At 49.4% G+C, this 25,339-nt stretch overlaps 1 long non-coding RNA gene across 3 annotated transcripts; it reads left to right on the top strand.

The window, feature by feature from the left end:
- The first annotated feature begins 2,265 nt into the window (after nt 1–2,265).
- Nucleotides 2,266–12,227, top strand: LOC141951200 (uncharacterized). 3 transcript variants are annotated; one of them, XR_012631287.1, is made up of 7 exons: nt 2,266–3,880; nt 3,993–4,169; nt 5,305–5,359; nt 6,034–6,102; nt 6,212–6,631; nt 7,153–7,225; nt 12,095–12,227. It is a non-coding gene; the product is annotated as an uncharacterized LOC141951200 (long non-coding RNA). The 3 variants fall into 3 exon arrangements; XR_012631288.1 differs by lacking the exon at nt 12,095–12,227 and having other exon boundaries at nt 2,266–3,569; nt 3,737–3,880; nt 7,153–7,495; XR_012631286.1 differs by lacking the exon at nt 12,095–12,227 and having other exon boundaries at nt 7,153–7,495.
- Nucleotides 12,228–25,339: the final 13,112 nt, after the last annotated feature.

Below are 25,339 nucleotides of genomic sequence, written 5' to 3'. Positions count from 1 at the left end.
GGGCCTGCCACCCTGCCAGACCCAGCAGCAGCGGGCAGGGGCAGGGCCGTGCCCAGGGGGTCCGGAGGGGCTGCGGGGAGGGAGGGGAGCCCCCCCCAGCCTGGCCAGCATCCAGCCCTTTCCTCCCGGGAGCGGCAGCGTCTGCCACGGCCGTGCTGGTGTCCCGCCCGGAGGGATGCCCAGCGCTGCCAGCAGCAGCGGGAGCTGCTCTCGGGAGAGCGCTGGAGCCTGGGGCCCGGGGCTGCTCCTCTGCCTGCTCCCGCGGGGACCCGGTCCCGGGGCTCTTGGCCCTGCCGGTGCCTCCACAGCCTACCCCGGAGCGAGTCCGCCCGCTCCCTGCCTCCGGGCGGCCGGCAGCTCTCCGCTCCTGCCGCGACCCGCTGTGCTCCCGCTGCCCGGAGCCGGGCAGCCAGCCCGCTTCTCGCTGCGGGACGCGGCCAACCGAGCTCTGCCGCTCAGCGAGCCCCCCCCGCACGGTGCTGCACTCCGGCTGCCCCGGCCTGCAGCCCCCGGCCCCTGCCTGCAGCCCCCGGCCCCTTCCTGCAGCTCCCCCGACCCTTGCCCGAAGCCCCCCCGGCCCCTGCCTGCAGCCCCCTCGTTTCACACCGCTGCAGAACAGCCAGTAGGAAAAGCAAAGACGTGAGAAGCTCTTCAGGGGGTCCCCGCGGGGCAGCGCGTCCGGACGTGGGACCCGCTGCCTGCACGCGCTGCCCACCCGTGATGTGGGGCGTCACCGGCAGGACACTCCCCACCCCACGGCGGGGATCATCGCCGACGGAAAAGTCTCCCGTGGGAGATGCTCCGCGCCCCGAGCCTGGAGCCAGCCGGGCACCCCGGCCAGGGCCCGCTCGGTCCGGGGAGCTGCTGCGGGGGGGGAGCGCGTTTGGGGTCGGCAACCGGGTGCCTTTTGCACCCTGTTTGGTGCCCGGGTCCCACGGGTGGGCGTGGGACATCAGTCCCGGGACAGCCGCTGCTGACTCCTCTTTCCCGGGAAGGGCGGGTCGTTATCGCCGTGTCTCTGCCCTGCGCCCACCAGGGTTTCTTTGTCCTGCCAGCTGCTGCCCAGCCAGGAGGGTTGGGCTGAGCTTAGCAGGGATGTCCCATGCCCCGCCTAAGGCGGTCAGCATCTTGACCGCTTTGCCTTGGCGGGGGCTCCGGCACTGTGCCGAGCCGAGCCCAGCCGAACCCAGATGAACGGAGCCGAGTTCAGCCGGGTCTTGCCGAGCTCAGCCCAGCCGAGCTCAGCCCAGCCGAGCCGAGCCCATCGTAGCTGTGTCGAGCCGAGTCCAGCCGAGCCCAGCCGAACCGGACGGAGCCGAGCTCAGCCGAGCTGATTTCTAGCCGAGCCCAGCCGAGCTCAGCTGAGCCGAGCCGAGCGCAGCCGAGCTCCGCCCAGCCGAGCCGAGCCGCTGTCGAGCCCAGCCGAGTCTAGGTCAGCTGAGCCGAGCCGAACGGAGCCGAGCTCAGCCCAGCCGAGCCCACCCCAGCCGATGTCGACTCGAGCCGAACGGAGCCGGACGCAGCCGAGTCTAGCCGAGATCAGCCCAGCTGAGCCGAGCCGAACGGAGACGATGCCCAGCCGAGCCGAAGTCTAGCTGAGCCCCGTCTAGCTCCGCCGAGCCGAGCCGATGTCGAGCCGAGTCGAGCCGGGCCCAGCCGAACCGGGTATAGCTCAGCCGAGCCGGGCCCAGCCGAGCTGCCCGCAGCGGCACGAGCGGGCAGGGCGGGCAGCGCTGCCTGCGGGCGCGGGGCGGCTCCTCCGCCGCCGGTGATGGGGGGCAGGAACCGGCTCCTCGGCACCGCGCCCCGGGCGCTGCAGCTCCTCGTCGTGCTCCGCTGCGGCCGGGGAGCGCGGGTCGGAGAGCTCCTGCCCACGGCGGGGGGAGGCGGGCAGATGGGGGGGGACCCTGCCCGGGGCCGGGGAGCGGGGGGGTGGGCAGCACCCGGGGGTCCCCGTGTCTCTGGCAGCGACTGCCCTGGGGACAAGGCCACGGAGCGAAGGGCCGGGGCCGATTCGCGGGGTTCTGGCGCTCTCTAGAGGCACCAAGCGCCGGCCAGGACCGAGGCTGCGCCCGCCCTCGGCTGCCCCCGCGGCAGCTCTGCCCCGCGCTCAGCACCTGCCCCGGCCTCGTTCGCCAGCCGCCTCGTTCGCCAGCCGCCTCGGGGCTGGCCCCGCCACGCCTGAACCGTTGCCCGGGGTCGCCCCGAAAGCGGAACCGCCCGAAAGCGGAACCACGGCGGTTCCCTCGCGGGTCCCCGCTGGGCTCTGCCCGCAGGACGGGGCCCCCGGGGCTCCGTTCGTGCAGCCCGGCCCCGCACGCTGGGCGGGGGGAAGCGGCGGGTCCCGCTACCGCGGGGACGAGCCCCCGGGGGAGAAGGGGCGGGCCGGGGCGAGGGCAGCACCGGCCGGGGCTGTCCCTGGCGGGCCCGGGCCGGCCCGGCGGGGGATGCCGGTGGCCGCTTTCCCCGGGAGGGGCAGAGGAGCTGCGGAAGGAGCGGGGCGGGAGCGTGAGGAGGGGCAGCTGCCAGGCTTTGTGCTCCCCGGGGACACTCGGGGCTCCCCGGGGGCCGGGCCGGGCGTTCCCCCCCGCCCCCCCGTTTCTGCCAGGATCTGTGCTCTGACCCGTGTCGCACCGGAGTGTGTGTGGGATGAGCTCTGTTGCCCGCCCTGCAGAGATAACCCTGGCTTTCCTCGAACAGACGAGCGGGAATCTTCTCTCGAGCTGGAAGCAGAAACTCCTTGGGTTTTGGCATGCGGATTTTCTCAGCTTGCTCCCGCCGGCACCTGAGGGGACTAGAGATTTCATGGAGCACCGTGGGGACGTTACTCTCAGGAGTGTTCCTTCCTGCTGGTGGACAGATAGATTGTCATGATTTTCTCGCAGAACGCCCACTCGATCGGCAGTTGCTGTTTTTAGCAGGCCGTACAAACGTCACCGTTAGGCTTTCACGGGGTAAAAAGGGGCTGCTTCTTGGACTGTTGCTCAGCTGGGTCACTGTTCATCGGAGCTTTCCAGTAGTGTCTGGTTTAGAAGTAAAACGTGGCTGCCAGAAAGGCTCAAGAGCGCTGTCTAAGAGGGTGTTTCCTCTCCAGAACCCCAGGCAGAGCTGTCATTAGGCACCAGAGTTAATGCTGACGTGAGAGGCCTGGGCTCTCCCTTTGCAAGACCTGCCACAAGGTCAAGGCCAACTCCTCTGATGCTTTGGGCTCATGCTGGAACCCAAAGCGCTCCAAGCCCCCAGATGCAGCTGCCTCTGAAGGGCAGCAGCAGCCAGGGCAGAGCAGCACGTGGCCGTGGGGAGCTGGACAGGTCAGCTGACTCCAAAACAGTCTTCCAGGGCACGTATCAGTACTTTGAGTGTCTCTTCTACCTTCCTCATATTTCATTCCTGTGTCATCCTTTGCCCCATTTGTCTGCTTCCTTCTCTTCCATAGGTGACAGAATCTAAGCAGCATTGCCAGTGTTTGGAGAAAAGCTGTCAGACGCTTTCAGGTCCCCGTGTCCTTAAGCAGAGGTTCTTCCTGTTTACCTCCTCTGTGTTCACGTCATCTGTAGAATCACAGCAGGGTGAGAACTCAGTGACTAGTCAAAGCAGTGCACTGGCTTGCACACCTGAGCCAGGGGTGACAAGGGAAGAAGAGTTTTCTAGCTGCCTCCCAGCCTGTTCCTCTGAGTCGGCTGATGAATGCTGCCCCTCAGCTCCAGGCTGAGACCTGTATCTGTGGCTTTCCCAGAATCGTTGGGGTTGGACGGGACCTTTGAGATCATTGAGTCCAACCCCTCCCGCTCAAGCAGGCTCACCCAGAGGAGGATGCCCAGGACGTGACCCCTCAGGTTTTCAGTGGACTCCAAGGGTGGAGACGCCACAACTTCTGCGGGTAACCGGTTGCAATGCTTGACTACAGCTGCAGTCAAAAAGTTTTTTTCTTGCGTTCAGATCTGATTTCATGTTTTGCAGTTTGTGCCCTTTGCCTCTTGTCCTGCCAGCAGGTGCTGCTGAGGAGAGCCCAGCTCCCTCTTCCTCGTTCCCTCCCATCACGTGTACGTTGACAAGATCCCCCCGAGTCTTTCCCAGGATGAACAACCCCAGCTCTCCCAGCCTCTCCGCATACGAAAAGTGCTCCAGTGCCTTCCTCATCTTTGTGGCCCTTTGCTGGGCTCAGCCAGGTGAGTCTTGGCCTGGGGAGCCCGGTCTGGCCAGAGGACCCAGAGTGGCCTCAGCACCCTGAGCAGAGGGAAGGATCTCGTCCCTCGGCTGCAGCAGAACTCTTCCTCGTGCAGCTCAGGGTGTTGTTGGCCCCTTCAGCCCAAGGGTGTGGTGCTGGCTCGTGGTGGCTTAACTTCAGGCTTGGGTCTTGAGTACCTTTCAGAGGCAAGCCCGTTATTAGTTATAGTCCAGCAGGCTGCTTTCTTCCGGAGAGCGTAGCTTTCAAAGAAAGAAAATTTGTGCCTGCGCTTAATAATCACAAGCATGCGGCAGCCGGTTCCAGATGCAGCGCTGTGGTCAGAAGCATTTCTGCTCACCTTTCCCCTTCCATGGCGATGCACAGACCATGTCAAATCATCTGCTTGTTGCCTTCTGTTCTGCCCAATTCCCAAAGGTATTTCCTGCAGTGATTGATAGGGGAGAAGTCTGAAGCCAGTTCTTTTCCTGCTCATACAAATGTAGTCCTTTCATTTCCCTCCCCCGCTGACAGTTTCTAGTCACAAGAAAACTGCTGGAAATGAGTGAAGAATGAGACCAGGATCCAGAATGCTTTCTAATCTCTTCTAGCCAAGGCGTGAGTTGTAGATTCAGAAAACACAAGGCCAGAAATGGCTCTGTCATGATCCAGTCTGGCAGTTCTCTCTTAGTCCTGTGTCTTGCCCCAGAAGTTAGGCTATTCCAGAAAAGATTAAAACAGTAAATAATTTTAAAGTGTATTCTTGATTTCAGGATTAAATCGGGGAGGCGTCAACTTGAAGCCTTCTGTCATTTTCTTCTGTTAGACTGAAGAGCTCATTCAGCCTGAGCACTGCCCCGCCCCGGGAAGGAGTTTGTCTACTGCAGTCAGATCACCTCTTGATCTTTTTTTCTTTTCTTTACTAGAAAAGCAGAAAGCCCAATACTGGAACGAGTGCATATTTTCATTTTTTAAGTGAGACTTTGAAACTTGAGTACAACTAGAGATTAAGGGTATCTGTCTTGTTGGCTAGAGGTGCTAAAGCCCTGATTTCTAATGAAATATTGGAGTAGCCATTTAGAGGATTGCTTCCTTTTTGTGACTTTTTGTAAACTCATTTCTTACTTATTTCTTTTTAGGACTGAAGCAGAGTGTGTTCACCATATGAGTAAAGCAAAGCATGGATTTGAAAGGGTAAGCTACAGAATATTCAGAGGGAGACAACAGCATCTGCTTAGTCCTAGATTCTTAAACTGGCAAGCATAAAAATGCCTTCAGGTATTTTTATTCCCCTTTTCCCTGCATCACCTGCATTTGTGACTATTGAGAGTATTTTCTGAGGAAGCAAACTCCTTCCTCTTGGGATTGTCCAGAGACAGTTGCCTGGAGGTATAAAAGGAACAACTGCTTCTCCCACTGTTCCTTGGGAGGTGAATAATTGCGTTAAATACCTGGATTTCTGCGTGTTTCTGCACAGTGACACGCAGGAGCCTTTTGGGCCTCTCCACAATTGTGGGCTTGTGTAAAACATCAGGTGGCCAGGGCGTACTGCCGGGGTTTCGTGAAACCTGAAGGAAATCTGTCTGCCCGGCACACGTGGGATTGCCTGTACACCACGGGCGCTCGGTCCCGCAGGAGCAGCGTGGAAGTGCCGCAGTCCCGTGGCTGTCCTGAGCAATGGCCTGAGGAGGGAAGGGCGGGAACACGTTGGTGAAGAAACTCCTCCAGGTCGCAGGAAAAAACCCAAAATAACAGAACAAGAGAGTAGGCCTTGCCTTTTAGTTCTTGAAGCAAGCAAACCAACCAAAATCTCCTGTCCAATAGCATTTTACATGGTGTAACAGTTCTGGGGTTCCTTTTCCTTTCAGAATCCCTCCAAAGAAAGTGTCAGTGGAGTCCAGCATCCCTTACTGTGGGCTGCAGCCACGTGCGTTTCTGTAAGTAAGGAATTCCTGGATTGTTTCGTTCAAATTGGTCGTATTAAATCAAAAGCTGCAAGGATTACGCTGGTATTATTCCTCAGAAATCATGTTTGGTATTTTCCAGCCTGTGAGATCAGGAATCAGAAGCACTGTGAAGCGGTAGGTCACCAGTGATGTTGGCAGAGACTCTCACCCCGTAAGGAATTCCCACCCATAGAGCTGGGCTGGGAGATGGGAGCCTACCTCCAGGTCAGTCTGCAGTGGGACTGCCTTGGAAGCTCCCAGGCGTGGGGTCAGTCAGAGCCTGGAGCCACCTCTCAGTTCAGGGTCTGCCGCTGGGTGCGCGGGGAGCGCGGGGAGAGCCAGCTTGTGGTTTTGTTCCTGCTGCTGTTTCTTACAGGGGGACCTGTGGAGTCTGACCCTGGACACGGAACAGCAGCTGGTCAGGCTGAGGGTGCAGCGCAGCCACTGCAGCCGATGGACCGCAGGGTCAGCACAGGAGTGTGGAGTCAGGAGGAAGAGGTCTCTCCGGGTTCTGGAGAAGGTACTAATGCTGCTGCTGTGAGCAGCTGCTGTCCTGGCTCTGTCCCAGCCCGTGTCGGAGCCTGAGCCTGGCTCTGGCCGTTCAGGTGACACCACAGCATCTTGAAGCATGGATACCTCTTGTCCATGGTTAACCCCAGGTCTGCCAAGGCAAAGGAACATTCAGGGAGGTCCTTTTGTCTCGTGGTAAGGTGCAGTGTTGCCAATAAATGTTCCTCTTCTGAGCTGTCTTTGGGAAGAAAACACCTCACGGGAGGGTCACTGACCTCAGTCACAGCCCCCGTCCAATGTGGCTTTTACCAGCTGAGGAGGGCCACCTCCAGCCCCATTTCAGAAGGACTTAGGCACTGCCCCTTCTAACAGGGCACAGGTTATTCTTTGTTTCCTCTGTTTTTTCCGTCTTTCTCCGTATTATTTTGGGCTGGGGTTGTGTCTTTCTGGAGGACAGAAATTACCTTGTTATTCCAGTTCTCAGAGGAGTATTTTAAGTACAATGTGCTCTTTTTGCTGTTGTTTCCCCAGCATAATCTTTTCGCCACTACAGCATCTTTTTGGTGGAAAGAACTGACCTGGAACTGCTAATTGTTGTGGAAAGGTAAACTTGTAGCATGAACATTGGGTTGTATTGTGTCTTTTGTAATCCAGCTTTTCACATTGCTTGTCTCAGCTACTAAAAACTTTAAATTAAGTTCTACTTTGTTTCCATTTCCAAATCAACGTCCTGATGATGTTGGGTTAGAAAGTCTTTTTCTTTACCGCCTAGAGTTTCTGGAAAACAAGCTTTAAGATTTTGATCCTTGAGTGTCATAAACTGGGAATTTTACATTTAAGAACCGTTAGATGAGATTCTAATAAAACAAGCATCAACTTGGAAGTGCATGTTGTTTTAATCAGCCTTACCCTGGCAGGAACACTCTGTCCCTCCAAGAAGCAGCAGCGGTTTCTGGTATTAGATGGCCTCCTGTACTGTGCTTCACAGCATTAAAAAGGTGAAAATTGGTGAAGATGTTTTGGGGTAGGTTTTACCACTACACTCCAACCTGTGAAATTATTTATGCCTTCGATATGTAGTGGGATGATGCAGAAGATTGGTGTGGGAGTTAAACGCATGCAACTGATCACACAGTGATTAAGCTATGCTACTTTAATATGGTGGACAAGCCTTTTATAATGAAGGTGAGAATCACAAGATACAATCACATGGTACAGTTCTTTCTGATTAGGCAGTTAGCTTTACACATGCTCCTTAGGCTCTCTTCTGGTTGGATGAGAACTGCCACATCGACATTCTACAAACTTCTCTGCCAAGACCAACACCCTGAAGTTGTTTACCTTCCTGGGTTCTTCCTCATTCTTCCCGGGTCAGTCCCTCGTCACATCCTTGCTCATACATAGGGTTGCTCACACGTCCACTTTCTTGCAGGGACTCCTTCTGAATCCCCACAGGATGAGGCTGGCGGTTAAGGTTTCAGACGTGCCTAGGGCACGCTGAGGCAGCTTTTTACCATCACACTAGTGCATTTGCCATAAGCCATCATTCTTCAGCCACCTCCTGAGCTGGGACAGCGTAAGCACGTCCGTGCACAGCGCCAGTCTGCCACAAAACACCGAGCGATTGGTACTTTACCAGCAGCAACACGCGGCCGTTTGACTGCGTCTCGGGGGTAACTTGTCTGGCAGAATGAGCCGATGCTCTAAATGAGTCAGAGAATGCAACACATGGTCTCTTTGGCTTCTTTCCACCCTGGAGCAGGGATTATGCACCCTGCATACTGACATACTCATTGCTGGACTCCCCTCGGCAGTGAAACAATGCTTTCCCTCAGGAAGAAATGGAGTTGAGAAACTAGATCCGTTTATCCTGGAGACCGTTTGATCGGTGTGTGCAAACCCCTGACGGGAGAGCGCAGAGAGGACGGAGCCTGGCTCATTCCACTGGAGCCCAGCGGCAGGACCAGAGGCCGTGGGTTTGACTGAAGCACGGGAGGTTCTCTCTGCATGTCAGGAAACACTCTCTCCCCGAGAGGGTGACCGAGCCCTGGCATGGGCTGCCCGGGGAGGTTTGAGAGTCTCCTACCTTGGAGACAGTTCAACACCGTCCGGACACGGCCCTGGGCAGGTGGCTGTAGGTGGCCCTGCTTGAGGAGGGGCTTGGACCCGATGAGCTCCAGAGGTCCCTTCCGACCTCAGCCACGGTGTGATCCTGTGAATATTCCCGAGGGAGTTTCCTTCCCTCCTTAAACCATCTGTATCTTGGTCCATGAGTTTCTTCTCACTTTTAACCTTCTGATTCTCTCCCCCATCCTGCTGAGGGGGCAGTGAGCAGCTGGGGGGGGGGTCACCTGCCAGCCAGGATCAACCCCCCCTCGAAGGGGCTGCAGCTGGCAGAGGAGCCCAGGTAAAGCCTGAGAGCCCCCGCCGCTGCGCAGGGACCCCGACTCCTGCACCCCTTCACCCTCCTTGCCTGGCTGGTGGGACCGAGTGTGACCTGCAGCAGGAACGAGCAGGAGAGGAGGAGTCTGGGGTGAAGCTGGGCCTGGGAAAGGGGAGGAAAGGAGTTAAACTGGTCTACTTCAAACGAGCGTGGTTCACATCTGCCTCCACTGGGGAATCTGACACTGTCCCATGCCATGGAGCACTGTCATCCCTGAGGCCAAGCACCTTCTGGACAGCCTGGCACTGGTTATTTTTCTGCTCAGCACCAAGGACTCAGCTGTACCTTGTGCGATCTCCCCTCTCACCGACTCCTACCACAGCACAGCAAAACACAGCCCGGTGACGTCCCGTGAGGACTTCAAGTCTGTCCAGCACCTGTCCTGTAAACTCACCTGCAGGCAGGGTCAGGAGGAATTGCCACCTGTGGTGACCAAAAGCTGCGACATGTATAAAAAAAAATGAAACGTTTTCGTCTGACTGTAAACTGTTCCTGTCAACCAGACTGACACAGACGGACATGCGCTCAGGAGACACGGGCAGAGCAGGAGGGTGACAGAGAGATGATCCTAGACCTGAATTACTGACAAGAATCAGCAGAGGAAATCTGGCCGAGAATTAGGCAGACAAATGTAGGCTGGGACAGCTCTCAGAGAGAAGCAATGCCTGATGAATTGTTAGCAGAAAGGCGGGCAGGCAGCCGGCCATGTGATGGTGTCAGTGGTGGGGTCGGCGGAGGAGGAGCACTTGGCTGGCTGAAGCTGCAGCATGCACACACAGACCTTTTGATTTCTCCACCTGGAAAATGCCATTACAGAATGGTGGGTAATATTTTCAAGACATGCATCCATCCTGGTAAATCATTTTAGGCGATAAAGAAAACGGTTTAATTAAATCTAAGCAAAAGCATTTATGATTTTTAACTGGGACAGGCATTCTTTTATCTTCGAGGAAGCGTTTTGTCCTTTAAACAAGCGGCCTTCTTCTAAAAGGAAAGGGAAGTTACTTAACATTTAGAAACAAGCAAGCGGGGCTATTTCTCGGGGAACAACCCCCTCTCTTTCCCTCGGCATCCCAGACGCTTCCAGAGGTACCTGGGCTCAGGGCACTGATGCCGTACTGTGGGCACTGGGGACTATGGACCGCGATGCTCCCGGCTGCTGACGTCAGTGTGATCAGGCCGGGGAGCTCGTTGGAGAGAGAAGCTGGAACCAGAAAAGGCTCCTCTGTTTTTCCTCCTCACACAGGACAGTTTTGCGCTCCTTACCCACCCCCTCAAAAGGGGGGATCTCATCTGCCCTGGTGCTGCTTGTCCTGCTTCTGGCTTTGCATTTGTGTGTATTCAGTGGGGTGTCCTGCCTCTCTGCGGTCCCTTGTGCTTATTTTTTCCTTCCTCTTGCAACCAGTGGCCCTCGAATGCCTCCCATGTGCAGGTCTGCAAACCATCCCCCTGGCCTGCCTGGCCTTGCCGGGTGCCTCTGGCCGGCGGGCGTGAGGCTCCGGGAGCGGGAGGCCCGTCAGCGGGGATGCGGGTGGCGGGTCCGTGTGCCAGAGGAGCTGCCGAGGTCGCAGAGGCCTGTGCCCGCATCACAGCCACCTCCCGGGGCATCGGGAGAGGTTCAGAGCATGTCGAGAGTCACCGGGATGGCCCAGGGAGGCTGTGATGTGGATTTGTACTGACCCCGGGGAAGAGACCTGCAGAGGCAAATCGAGTCACAGAGTCACAGAATCCTCGAGGCTGGAAAAGACCCTGGAGGCCAAGCGTTAACCTGATGGTTAGAATGGGCTGGAATGATTTCCATGGAGACTGGGGACGCCAAGGGGGAAGGGAAGGCCTCCCGCTGAGCCGCGAGGCTCCCAGTGGGCCCCTTAGAAACTTCCTAAGCTGCTGGTGGAGCTTAGGTGCAGCTAGGCCCAGTCTTAGTCTCAGGCTAGGACAAGGGTTTATGTCTACTGGAATTAGCGACGTGGATTTCATGAGTATTAACTCAGCATGCTGTGAGTCCCTGAGCAAGGCTCGACTGTGGATAAGGGTTCTCTCTGCCTTGGCTCAGGAAGGATCGTTTAGTCTCAGGTGAGGGATCTCAAACCCTGAGGCACACCCCTGCTCAAGGGGAGAGGCGCTGGGCCAGTTGTAACTTGGAGAGAACCCGGATTGGGCTCATCCAACGATCTGTCGTTGGTAAAAGGTGTCTCTGCCTGGAGGAGCAACCTGGAGAGGCGTCCCAGCTCAGGGGGCGATCACGGCCGTGCAGCCACGCTGCCCACGGGGAGAGCTCGGAGAAGGCTCCTTTTGGCTGTCGTATTTATTGGCTCACAGGCCAGCTGCACGCAATGGGAAAGGTGTGCACGGCCGTCCTTGCAGCCACGACTGGCTTTGTTCCTTAAGAAACGAGTCTTGGAAGAACCACCTGCTATTCCTGGGTGAATCGCGACTGGTGATGCGAGCTCACAGGCATCGAGGCTCACTGGGTCGCTCTGTTCCTTTGGGGGTTTCTGGAGGAGTTCTTGGCCCTGCTACAGCTCAGGCCTTTACCTCCTTTGGAGCCTGTGCCGAACTGTTGCTGGTTTGGTTAAGGGGTGGAGTGCATCCGTCACGCTCCAGCCTGTGACTACAGCCAATCCGCTCGATCAGCTCACAGGCACGGTTCCCTCTTGCCTCCTGTCGTAAATAGGTGGCATATTGCAGAGCAGTGGTGAGAGTCCAATTATTGGATAAGCTGGTTAGTTTAAGGGCCAAAACTAGTGTTGTTTATACACTACATTGGCACGCTTGCTGGCCCGTGCTAAGGAAATAGCTTTCAGTATAAAATATTACTCTTAATCACACTGTTGGGGGGTTCCTTGCGATGAGCAGGGAGTATTCGCTTTGTTATGTACCAGACCTTCACACGCAAAATGGTTCTAAGAAATAAGCTATCAAAATCCCAGTCAGACGGAGTGCTAGATTCAACGTTCCTGTTGCTGTTGGTGACCATCCAAACAAGGTATCCCACCAGTGACGTTCTCCATCCTTTTTCACTCTTTCTAGGACGTGGGGTTTCTTCTCGGCATCGTGGTGGACAGTAACCAGGGTTCTTTGTCCGTTGTTCTGGATTCCTGTTAGCAGCTGACTCTGGTCATCGTGTTGCAAGAGTTTTCTCACCAACGTAGGATTCATCCCAGTGGGGGTAAGTAGTAAATCTTGATACCATGTGTAGTTTGATTGTAGCCACTGGGAGGCTGTGACAGGAGCTGAGCAGTTAGTTGCATCCCATGATTTTGGTAATAGTACAGATAGAGACATCTGAGTGACTATTCGCCTCTGCAGTGGTGTTGTCTGTAAATGTGGAATTATAAAGCGTTCTCACACAAATACATCCATTTCCAACGGACACGGGTACAGTCTCGGGGGTTTCATCAGGATGTATTTCCAAATGACACACGTTTTGTTCCGTGTCAAGACAAATGTCTTGGGTGTTATTGGTATTACTTTCAGAAACAAATCTTTGTTGTTCCCCTAGAACACGTGCACCAAACCCAGTAGTTTTCCCCATTTTGTTGGGCCCACACTCTGTGTTCTGGTGGACAGAGTACAGTTCCATGGTGGTTTAATCCCAGCGCAATGATCTGGTATATGGGGCGTACCGCAGCGTTGCGTGTTGTCAGAGCCAAAGCTGTGGCTCTGCTGCTGGTGGGGTCGTGAGGGGGAGTGACTCGAGGCCACCAAGAGTGGAATTCTCTCTCAAATTCAGTGGCATTATCCCAGACCTCTTTTTGAATTCCAGTGGTAAGGTGCCCTCTTCACCTTCTCTTACAGTCGCTGCCACAGTAGATGGTACCCACAGCGGAGCCTGAGTGTGGCTGAGAGCGAGAGCCGTTACTTTGGGCTGCACCTGGTGCATTCACAGTTAGCAGGGGGAATTCCTGACCACGTGGAAGGAACCTACCCAGGCAAATGGAGTTAGAATCGAGCTAGAATGATTTCCACAGAGACTGGAGATGCAAAGGGTAAGGGAAAGCCTCCCGCTGAGTCATGAGGTTCCGAGTGGGTCCCCTTGGTTTCTAAGCTGCTGGTGGAGCCTGGGTGGGGCTGGATCCAATCTCAGTCTCAGACAATGGTTTATGTCTAACGGAATTACCTATAAAACATTTATAGTGATACTGAATAGCTCCATGGATGGAGTAGTGTTTCATGAGTATTAATTCCGCACGTATCAGTCACTAGGTGAGGATCTCTGGGCCTTGGGTCAGGGGGGCCTTTCTGCCTTGAGAGGTGTCCCTGCTCAAGGGGAGTCACCTGGCGTGCAGTCCAGCTGCGGTTGGTCCCATCCTGATGGTCATATCTATAGAGTGAAGTAGCTGATTGCTAGTCAATAGTAGAGACAACGTAGATGACTTTGTTTTACAAATGGAATCTGTTCTGACCTTGGGCTATCTTGCAATTTTCAAAACCACCTTTTGAAATACATTCCTGAGGCAACATGACTCCCTTCTACATGAGCCAGGATCTTGGGCAGATCCCAGAGAAGAGAGCGTCCTTTCAGGGAGAAAAAACCTCTGGGTATCTCCCTTGGAGGAGTCTGGGGCGGCTACCTGGGATCTGATGACCCTAAAACAAAGGAGATAAGAGACCAGGGGATGCCTGGCAGTAAGCCTGGGTGGATGCTGGAGGTGAGAGCTTTCCCCAGAAAATATTTCAGGTGGCTTCCTTGGAGGAGTCTAAGGCTGCTACCTGGGATCTCAGGTCCCTGCAGCAGGACTCAGGACGGTCTGGGACATGTCTGGGAGGAATCTTGGGCAGATCCCAGAGAAGAGAGTGTCCTTTCAGGGAGAAAAAACCTCTGGGTATCTCCCTTGGAGGAGTCTGGGGCGGCTACCTGGGATCTGATGACCCTAAAACAAAGGAGAGACCAGGGGATGCCTGGCAGTAAGCTTGGGTGGATGCTGGAGGTGAGAGCTTTCCCCAGAAGGTAAAAAATATTTCAGGTGGCTTCCTTGGAGGAGTCTCGGGCTGCTTTTACCAGGGATCTCAGTTCTCTAAGAGAGAGGTCAACACATTTTGGCATATGTCTGGGAGGAATCTCTGGCAGATCCCAGAGAAGAGAGTGTCCTTTAAGGGAGAAAAATCGTCTGGGTATCTTTACATAGGATCTATTCCTTTATTTCCTCCTGTTCTTCATCCTGTCAGTATAACTCTTCCCTGAGAGGAGGTTTGTGTTTGAGGAAATGCAGTTGCTAAAATTGCTGGTTTTTTTCTTTCTAACATTTATTTTCTTGTTTTGTTTCTCCTTCTCCAATTCTTCCTGTTATTACATACATTACATGTATTTTCTGTTAACTGAGATAATTGACATTCCAGACATGCTGTCTACTTTTTGTAACTTTCTTCTTATATCTGATGCTTACTGCCCCATGAACGAAGTAGTAGAATTAATTTTATTCGCCTCATTCTCAGGATCCAAATCTGTCCACCTCCGTGCTCTTTCACACAGCCTTTCATAGAAGGCAGGGGGGTCCTCACTTTTACCTTGTACCATCTGATATAGTTTTGAAAGGTTTTTAGGTCTGGTTACCCCATGTTTTATTCCATACAATATCAACTGTTGATACTGTTTATTCATCAGTCTACCTGCCCATGTATTTAGATTCCAGTCTGGCTCTTGTGCTGGCACAAAACAACCTGGAGCATTCCTTGTATTTAGCCTCTCATTCTCCTCCCGAGCTTTTCCCAGCACCATTCCCTTTTCCTCCGGCAGAGGATTGTTTAGCATCACCTGCACATCATTCCAATCTGGATTATAATTTTCAAGTAGCATACATTTTCTCCAGATTTTCTCAATATGACCCAGCAGACTCTTTCCAGCTCATTAAATCTGGGGTTGAAAAGGGAACTTTTACATCTGCAGGTGTTCCATCTGGTCCTACTGCCTGGAGCAGCGAAGCTTGAAGCACAGGATTCTGTTGTGCCCGAGTTCTGCCTGCAATGGGGCTAAATCCTTCACCTCCAATTTTCCTCACTTTCAACACTAACCTGATCTTTATCTAGGGAAACCAACAACTGCTCATCCTCTTCTTCATCCTCCATTTTCAAACATTTTTTTCCAATATTACAAGCAAAGCAATACTGAGGCAATTCCTTTCTATCCTCCATCATCTTTAATACATTCGAATCTGATACCAACAGTTTGCATTTCTTCCTTGTTTCATGATCATTTATTAAAGTAAAGAACAAATCCACATATGGGATTTCATGCCATTTATCCAGCCTTCTGCAAAACAACATGAGTTGCAAAATTATGTTATAATTCAAAGTCCCCATTTCTGGCCATTTTTCCTCATCCTCCAGTTTATACTTTGGCCACCACTGAGTACAACAGGCCTTTAATTTTCCCTTTATTAGGGGATCCCCACCAAACTTATCCCAATGTTTTCAGTATGCATCCTAATGGGGAGCAAGGGGAAACCTTCGCAGATTGTCCTGTCCCTTGTCCTGCTCCCACATTGTTACCTGAAAAGAACATTCTTTACCAAACACCATTTCTGCCCAGGCCATCAAGATACTATAGGGGGTGGTTGGTTTTTTTTCTGCACACATTGGCTGCTGCTCCTCTGAGAGCGAGATGTCTTGACTGTTTGTTTTCCTTTGTTCAGCCGAAACAACTGAGTATTTCTGCAGGTCAGACTTTTTCTAATGAAGCCTTTAAAACAAAATCTGCTGCCCTTTTCGGGGGAACATTTTTTATTCAAATTTTATTCATATTATTATCTCATTTAAATGTGTGACAGTTTCACACCTGGTAACTTTTCTAGTAGTAATCCCTTATCACTGAGAACCTAAATAGGATAGTTCCTGAGCTTGGATTTCTGGTTTCTTGTCACAGGGTAAGAGAATTAGACTGAGTGACTCCAGCTGGGGAATCATCTGCTGTAGATATGAGCTGCTTGCTGGCTTTTGGCTAAGCTCAGCTCTAAATAATTCTGTAGTTTGAAGAACCTGTTCTGGTCATTTATAACTGAATTTTTGAAACAAAACAAATTAAAATCCAAAGAGACTTAACCCGGTATACTTTTCTTTCCAATGAAGTATATCCCTTATGTAAACAGTTTAGGTGAGAAGCATCTTCTATTGGAGTTGGGACTTCAAAAATCACACTGAAGAAGTGGCAAATCTCAACCACAATATTATGTACATCAGCCTCAAAAATACTGAGCTCAGGATTCTGACTCTGTGTTGCAGCTGTTAAGCATCTTTCTGAAATCAGGCCTGCAGAGTCAGTGTGCCAGTAGTGGGAGAAGAGAAGGTAGCAGCATGTGGAGCTGCACAGAGAATGAAACTGGTGAGTTTGGAGAAAGAAGAAAGAGAAAGATGGTCAACAAGTTGAAGGGGGAGAGGACCAAAGTGCTTATTTTGCAAACTAAGAAGGTGTGCTACTTGCCAGCCATGCATGTTCTCTACAAATCTGGGAAAATATGGAAATTGAAGAAAAAATAGTAATATTCTGTATTTTAACAGGTCACAAAAAGGTGGTTGAAAGTGCTGACAGAATACCTAGTTTAAAACAGTGATTTTAAAGAATATTAATATTACTGTACAGATTGGTGGAGCGTGTAGCACGTTTATCTGCTTGCCACGTCTGAAGTAACATACTCTTCAAAACAATAACCACTATTTCTCTTGAGTTTCTGTTGTCAAAATGTGTTTGAGCATTGTTACAGTTTAGAACAGAAAACAAGACAACAGCAAGATGTATTTTCTGTTCTGTTTAGGGGAAGCAGAAAGGGAAATAACCGTATCCATGTCTTCCTGCAGATGTGCCACTAGAATGGAGAATGATGTGGTGCACAAGAGACACGTATGACAGTGGTATTCTCTAGTGCCATCTATTGCCGGAAAAGCAGAACGAAAATGAGTATTTTTGTTACGTGTGTGTCTAAATTGAGCAGAAAATGAAGGGTACCTGTTCATCTTATTCCAAGGTCATTTTAACTATGTGGATTTAAGTCTGACCTTGTTTTTATGGATATGATAGGAAATACATTTTCAAAAAATGGATTTATCGCACAGTGGCATCAGAGAAGGTGTGGTAAGTTTCTATTCCAGAAAGCTTGCAACTGTTGGCATGTGGTTAAATGTCAGTGGCTGTATTTTGGCTAAATTTATTAATCCTGATTATCACCACCACCCCCCCCCCTTCTATTTATGACACTCAAGTTCACATAATGCACTAGAAGATTGATCCTAATAGTCCTAAAACTGCTTTAGATTTAGCAAAACACTGAAAACTGGCTTTTTGTAGTGCTGGAGTTTTATATTAAATGTGAAGAGAATAAAATGTTTTTTAACATGCATCCCAAAATTGTATGAAAAGTAATTTGCTAATGATGAAAATCCTTTGAAGACAAAGACTTAATCTGGATCTGGAGCATCTTAATACTTTATCAGGTCTTTCAGTTAGCAAGCATGAAACCTGATTTCTCCACCTGCCCCTTGAAGGATGATATTTGTTTTATTATACAAGTCTAACTAATGCTAATGGTAAGAATAATGAAAGATTTATAGGGCCAGCCTGAGATCAGTTTTAAGTTCTAATTGTGGTTCTCAGCATTACAGATCCTTCTTACTGCCTCAGTGCTGTTGTTCATCTCTACCAGAGAAACACCATATCCTAAAAAAAATGTACATTTTTGGCTTGTAATATATAAGGGAAAGAAAACATGTCTTCTCTGTGTTGTTTTCCTCATGAAGCACCTAGATGGCAAGGTGAGAGCAGGAAAAGGTGGAGCAGCTCGGGAGTAATTTGTTCTTCCTCAGGTCCAGGCAGATCTCTCTCTGGAGTTTACTGCTGCTTCACAAAACTAACATTGTTTGGCTGAAGCTGTGCTCTGTCCTCATAGACAGACAAGTGTCCTGTTACCCTGCTGAGCTTCTGAAGGACTAGATTGGTGCAAAACTTCAGGGAATCAAAGGAAGCAGCTCTCGAGTCTATAGGCATCCGTAGATTGAGAGAAGGTTCAGAAGGAGAAATAAAGCATGGCCTACCCATCTCCTGAGCGGAGAAATGATGTGGAGAAATCTGACTTCGTCATCCTAGGTAAATTCAGGACCGAAATCTAATTTAACCAAATGGAAATTATTTATTGATTAAAAAAAAAAATCCCTTCAAATGATATCTAACTTCCTTTTCTCCTGGTTGCATCTTGGACCTGAATTTGAGGTCACTTGTATTCTTTGTGCCTTTCTCCACTGATCCAGGATATGCTTTCTCTTCCAAAACCTGTTTTAACGTATTTTTTTTCCTGTATATTTGTGGTTAGCCCCTCTGTCTTTCTCATTCTGAATGCTGCGACAGCCAGAAGCAGCATAAACCCTTTAGCAACTACATTTTGCAATATGAGGAACAGGAAGGATGTAGGTGCCTGCTGGTTTACTTCATGGATGGGTTTTATATGTTCTCTGTTCTTGAATCTCCGTGCTGAATCTCTTCTTCCATCTCTGTTCCAATACATTTAATCTTCTATTGTGTGTTTGTAGCTACCTGCTCTCTTGCTGTTCCTTAGCACTGGTCCACCTATTCTGCTGTTTTCTTGTTCGTTCACCCGCCTGTCATCTCTCCACAGAATTAGAGCATCTGAGCAAAGCCAAGAAAGTTTCAATTCTTGGCGCAAAGTTTAGACCCCCTTTATAATTTTCCCTGCAGATCCTGTTGATGTAAAAAGAAAAATAATTTTTAACAATTAAATTGTATGTCTTTATAGGAGTCTGTGTGCCCTCTTCTAATGAAGTTTCAGGTTTTAAAAAGGTTATGTACAAAATGTATGAGCAAAGGCATCTGGAATCATGTCCAGCAGTGGGCACTTCAGCTTGAAAATGAGAATAGTGCTGAAAGCTGTAGTCTAAATACCTTTAAACTGGCTATCTTTGTTTAAAAATGGAATATTTTTTTAAAAAATATTAATGAGAATCATTTAGGCAAGGGGTCTTTGCGTTGTGATTGGTATTTTGTTGGCACTGTCTTCTACAAACTATCTGCGGCCAAACACCACTGTACCATGTAAGAATCTGGGAACTGAAGGAGAAAAAACACTCCCCATATAGTTTCAGGTGTGACTTTACCAAAAGAAATGGTACCTTTGTTGTGACCTGGTGTCATCTAAAATTGAACATAATAACATATGTTAAAGCCATCTTTTAAAAACATTTTTCCCTAAAATGGGTGCTTCTGATTTATTTTTTGTTGCGATTTTATTTATTCTTTTAAGTAAAAAGAAACTGAAATTAGACAACACTGCAACCTATAAATTGGTTTTTGAGAATGATGGTGTAAATGACTTAACACCAAATAGTAATTTATTTCCCCTTTCAATTCAGTGCTGACATTGTTATCTCGTAATGCAATACTAACTTACGATTCTGTCTGCCATTAATGCATTTAACAGGAGATGATGACAAATTCTATTAAGATGAGAGGGGCCTCGTGCTCGTCCATTTGCCCTGGTGTAAATCAGAAGTTACTGCCTTGAATTAAAAAGATTTATTCTTGTGTAAGAACTTAATGGTGTAAATTAGGAAAGTCAAGCCTCACATGTGGTGATGTACCAAATTCTAACGGGACATCTAAATTCTGCCTTCTGCTGAACAGCAGGGTACCGTTTTTATCCTTCCTGTCAAATGCAGAATCACTTTTCCATTTATGAATTGAGCCTGAGCAGAGCGCTCTCAGTACTGGCTGCTCCTCTGTTACTCCACATACAGAATATATTAAGGCACCTGTTCACCCTTGTAAGGCAAGCGACAAAGAAACCAAAATACTTTCCTGCAAGCAAATTGGTCTGTGATTAGTGGAACGAATGAAGCTTCACTGCCTGCAGATTCCTGTCCTTCATCCCTGGTCCCCTCAGCAACCCTCCCACCAGAAGGATTACCAGTTTCTCTCTGCTGGTATTCCCTACGCTCTTCCCCTTGTCCTTTTTCCCCTACAGTCATGCCAGCTCCTGTTTTCCTCCATCCTCTGAACCTTCCTGCAATACCTTCCGCAGGCTCCTCCTGCCCCCGTAACCCCCAGCAGCACTTCTGCCTGGCCCGGGGTGGCTCGGGGGCTGAGTGGCAGCTGGCCAGCTGGCCAAGAGTTATTAGCCTGAAATTTCTCTTCTCAGGGGTGATGCTAGTTGCAGTCTCTTGGTTTACTGTCTGACTCTGAGACTTTCTCAGCGCTCAGGGGAATTTAATACCTTCAAGACAACTGCCCCCTGTTAAATTTCATAGAAGTGGATCAACAGATTAAAGTGTGTGTGTATTCTCTGCTCCTCGTCCCAGTGATTGGTCTTTGTTAGACGAGTTTCTCTTTGGTTTTGCTAAACTGCTGATCTTTCTCCTACCTTGCTCTCTCTTGTTTCACAGATCCAGTGCCGTGGTTACCACTCTTGTACTGATGTTATTAACTGGACAGAAGCCAGCACAGAGCAGGAAAGGAGTGCTTAGCCCCTCGGTATTCTGAAGGGCATGTGTGCAGCTTCCATTAATAAACTTCTAGATCTTGCACTTGAGGACAGTATGCAGTGTTTGCCTTTAAGCATAGCAAAGAGAGGAAAATGAATACTGAAAATCTTTAGCTTTTAATACTCAAAAATCCTATCCAAGCGTATTTATGCTCACGCAGGTGCTGCCCTGTATTCGGTAGCTGAATGCCAATACTCTCAATTCCTTCAAGCTCATTTGTTGCATTGAGTCTTTTCTGTGTTTTGTAAAAATGAAAGCATGCACAGTATTTTTCATCAGTATGTGTTTAATGAAAATGTCTGCAAGTTTCCAGATTGTCCCATTTCCTCAGTGCAGAGCACTGGTGGTAGAGACAGCTGGGAGCAGAAGAATTACACTGTGCTTGGCAAGATGGCTTTTTGCTCATCTCCCAGTAAATATAAAGTTGTTTCCTCTACGCGTTACTTTCCCAAAGGTGTATTTAAAAAACAAACAAAAAAAACCCCCAAAAAAGCCCCAGTAATTTTTATCTCAGTAAATAAACTTAAAAAAAAAAAGATATATTTTTATGTTGTCATGGTTACCATATAAATATACCGAGCAGAAATTTTTTTCAAACAAATAAACCACAGTCAGTGAATCCTATGCTGGCAAAGAATATACACGTGGCTCTTTGTGGACTAATGAACAAATTAAATTATTTTTGTTAATGAGGGACTGCTGATAAGCCATAAACATTTACAGATATATGTTTTATTGCTGTGTGGTATCAAGGTCCTGGCTTAAGCCCTAAGCTAAGGAGCTGACCGGTATTGTAAGAGACAATGAGCAGAAATAATAAACAGAACGTTCACATAATAAGCAAATCTTTCTTTAAACTGCAATTTGTAAAATTGTAAGTTGACTTCAATCCTATGATAAATAGAACCCTTACCTAAAAGGCAGCTGGCAACTTGCTTCTTAATTCTCCGAATACTTGGTACTGCTCACTTTTGGAATACATATGCCAGATTTCTTTATCATTTTTTTGTTGTTTGAGGTTTTTTTAATGAACTGTGAAGGCTCTTGCCTTTTCCACTTTCATAGCTGAGAGATGACAGGACTTGTAAAAATGTAATATTTAAGTATTTCATGATTTAGAAATACTGTACTTTTATTTATGTACCTCATTCTGTAAGTGTAATTAGGGAAAAAAACCCAAACAAGCAAGAAAAAGATGTATGAATTTCTCTAAACTGTTTAATGAGGCCTAATGTAAATCTGAATTTCAAATCACATTAGGATTGTTGTATGCCTGTTGCATTTAAGGTGATGAATTAATTCAGTAAGAGATGAATCCCCTTGCATTCTAGTCAGTCCCCAGAGAGAAGAGGGGCTGTGGGCAGCTGGATTTATCTCGTAATAGGTATGTCAGTGATTGCCATGAGGGCAGGTCTGACACCAACAGCCGTGTGCTGTAGATGCAGCTGCACCCGAGAGCAGCCCTCAGGGTCACGGATAGCACCGTTTATTCTTATGCAACATCTACAGATTCTCTGAGATTGCCTACGATAAATGCACAAACTGCAGGGTGGCTACCTAGCACTGCACACAGAAAATGATTGCAATCCCACACAATTCCGGGGTAGTCACTCGGCATAGTGACTGCGGGGGGGGGCGAGGAGCACAAACCCATCGATCCGTCCCACCGGTTTGGTGTCGGATTTTCATCCCTCTGAGTTAGATACAAACTCAGGGTAGTATTTATCTAAGTGTGTGTGTGAGTGGGTGGGACTGTGGTCAAGCCATTGGTTCTTGAGTAACAACACTGCACATTTCTTGGTGCCAGGTGTGTGCAGTTTTTGTGGGAAAAGAGGAAGAATGAGAGATAATGTCTACAGAGTTGTTCAAAACAGTCCTTGAGAGAAGAGGACGAGCAGGAGATAAATCTGTATGGTTGTGTCAAATAGTCCTCGAGAAAAGTGGAAGAACGGCACCACGCAGCCTCCACCTCACTTTGCGTTCCTCCTCGGAGCTGTGACAACACCAATCACGGGATCTTCATCCTGTGCTGTGTTTGTTCTGGGCACCGTGTGTTAAGGAAATGTGTGTTTTGCAGTTTTTTCGTTGTTTTGCTTTTCCCACACTTCCAACAATGCCCTGATTTCAAACGGCAGTTCTGGCTTGCCACTCAGTTGGCATTTAATTTTGTGTCACAAATTAACAAACCATGTGGATTTACATCGCTGTTTCATTAGAGCAGGGCTGTGCTTAGAGAAAATTTCATTACAGTAGTTTTGTTTGAAGGCAACTCACATTTGTGGGGGGAAATAAAGACAGTTTCAGGCCATATTTAGGCATTTGAATTATGGATAAATATAAAGCAGTGAAAACTGCCTTCTAGTTTTCCACGCTTCCTAACACCTCAGTTCAGTGCAAAGTGCAGTTTATGCTCATTAGCATGAGCATCCAGGTGCTCCATTGCTCTTCAGAGCCGTTGTTGATAATGCATGACTAATACTGTATACAATAGAGAATTTATTTACAGGTGAAACAGTTCTTGAAGATGTATGGTGTTTGTAAAACAGTGTCTGCTCTCTGTAACTGAAGAAAGAGGATCTATTAAAATTATGAAAGGACAAAAAGCAACCATGTGCTGTTTGCTGAAGGGGATTAGCATCTCATAATGCCTTTTTTTTTTTTTTTTTTTTTGTTCTGTGGCTTGTTTCTGTGTCTCTAAGTCATAGCATCTTGTGGGTCTAAATCAGTAAGGTAATACACAGAGTTTGTTGCACTGATTTAATATTTTGGGATTGGATTAATAGTCTGGGGAAAGGTGAAAATATAACTTGGCTTGACCACACGCCAGGATTCTGAGGACCACAACAAGAATACCATGATTCACAGGTCTTTACATTAAATGGTCAAAATCCCAGTGTGCTTTGGTCAGATCTGAAGATGATGAGCTCTACAGCAGAGGCCACCTTCCCTTCCCCTGTCCGGGCATTTCAGAGGAACACCTTCCCTCTCAAGGCCATTCCTGCCTGTGAAAGGACATGGGACACTTCCTATGGCAGGCACCTGGCTATTTATCACTGTGTCAGAAATCAAGCTGTTTCAAATGTTTAGATTTTGTTTCCTGTTACCACCTCTAGTGACAAAGTACCGTATATTGTTACCACTTTCTGCACTTTTGACTAGCTTTGTCTTACTATCCTTTACAAGTCATGTCTACTGATGACTTCTCTTTTGCTAATCCATTTATAGCAGTGTCCAGTGTCTGTACAACTCATAGCTAAGATTAGCTAAGAATAGGTCCCAGTTTTGCATAATGTCTTAGCCCTGAAATGTTTCAGATAAGTGAAGTGAAACCAAATTTGTGACCCTGAGTAGATGGACTGGGCTTTGCATCCTGGGTTTAAGTTGTGAGGAAAACAGAACTTGGAGAGTTGTGTCATTCTAATCTTGTTTTTTTGTGTTGTACAGACTTCTGGGACACGGCTGGGCAGGAGAGGTTCCAGAGCACCCATGCACCTATTACCATAAGGCTCCCGCTTGTATCATGGTAAGGGTAGTGTCACAGCTGTGATCTGGTGGAGTTTTGACTGATAACAGTCCTGGTTGACACTTGGCCTCTGTGGTGGTTTAATCCCTGCTGGGGTCTGGGACCACCCAGCCGCTGCCCCTCCCCCACAAAGGGAGTGACATACAAAGCCCCGGGGCTGAGATAAGGAAAGGTTTAATACAACAGTGCAACAGCAACACAACAAATAATAACAATAAGAATAACAGTGATAACAATGAACAGAGAAAGTATATACCGATACAGCAGCGAGAGAACCGGCTGCGCCAACCCACGCGATCACCGATTCTTCCCGTGCTTGCGCCAGGAGGTGACGTCAGCATGGTATTGAATAACCCGGCTAGAGCTTCCCCCCCACTGCTGGGGAAACTTAACCCTATCCTGGCTAAACCAGGACATAATCCACCCCTTTATTCTATACCATCTGCGTCACATCCAGCTGCCATTTAGCAATTAGCAATAACGAAGAAAAAATTTACAAAAGCACAGTATAACTCACGGTGTGTTTTCACCCACAATCAAGTCCCCTTGTGGTACGCATCGGACCTCTCCATCCTTCTGCATCACCCACCAGGTGCACCCAGGTCCTTGAGCAAAAACAATCCCATGGATGGGTTTGCCTTTGCCCGGCACAGGACTAACCCAGACCATTTTTCCCAGCAGGTCCCTCATGCGCACCACAGGGACTCTATCCCTGTCCACAACACGTGGAAGTTTTGACTGAGCAGCACCAGCTCGATTGGCAGATCCTCTTGTGTTCACTAACCAAGTGGCCTTTGTCAGATGTGTGTCCCAGTGTTTGAAGGTTCCACCCCCCGTTGCTTTCAGTGGAGTTTTTAACAGTCCATTATAGCGCTTGATCTTCCCAGAGGCTGGTGCGTGGTAGGGGATGTGGTAGACCCACTCGATGCCGTGTTCTTCTGCCCAGGCATCTATGAGGTTATTTCGGAAGTGAGTCCCATTGTCCGACTCAATCCTCTCTGGGGTGCCGTGTCGCCACAAGACTCGGTCTTCAAGGCCCAGGATGGTGTTCTGGGCAGTGGCGTGGGACACTGGATAAGTTTTGAGCCACCCAGTGGTTGCTTCCACCATTGTGAGCACGTGGCGCTTGCCTCGGCGGGTCTGTGGCAGTGTGATGTAGTCGATCTGCCAGGCCTCTCCATATTTATATTTCATCCATCGATCTTCATTCCGCTGGGGCTTCACCCGTTTGGCTTGTTTGATTGCAGCACATATCTCACATCCGTGGATGATCT

The sequence above is a fragment of the Strix uralensis genome, chromosome 17, assembly GCF_047716275.1.
Source record: "Strix uralensis isolate ZFMK-TIS-50842 chromosome 17, bStrUra1, whole genome shotgun sequence".
In the NCBI taxonomy this organism is placed as follows: Eukaryota; Metazoa; Chordata; class Aves; order Strigiformes; family Strigidae; genus Strix; species Strix uralensis.
Note: the sequence above shows the minus strand (reverse complement) of the source record. Positions and strands in the feature narration are given on the sequence as shown.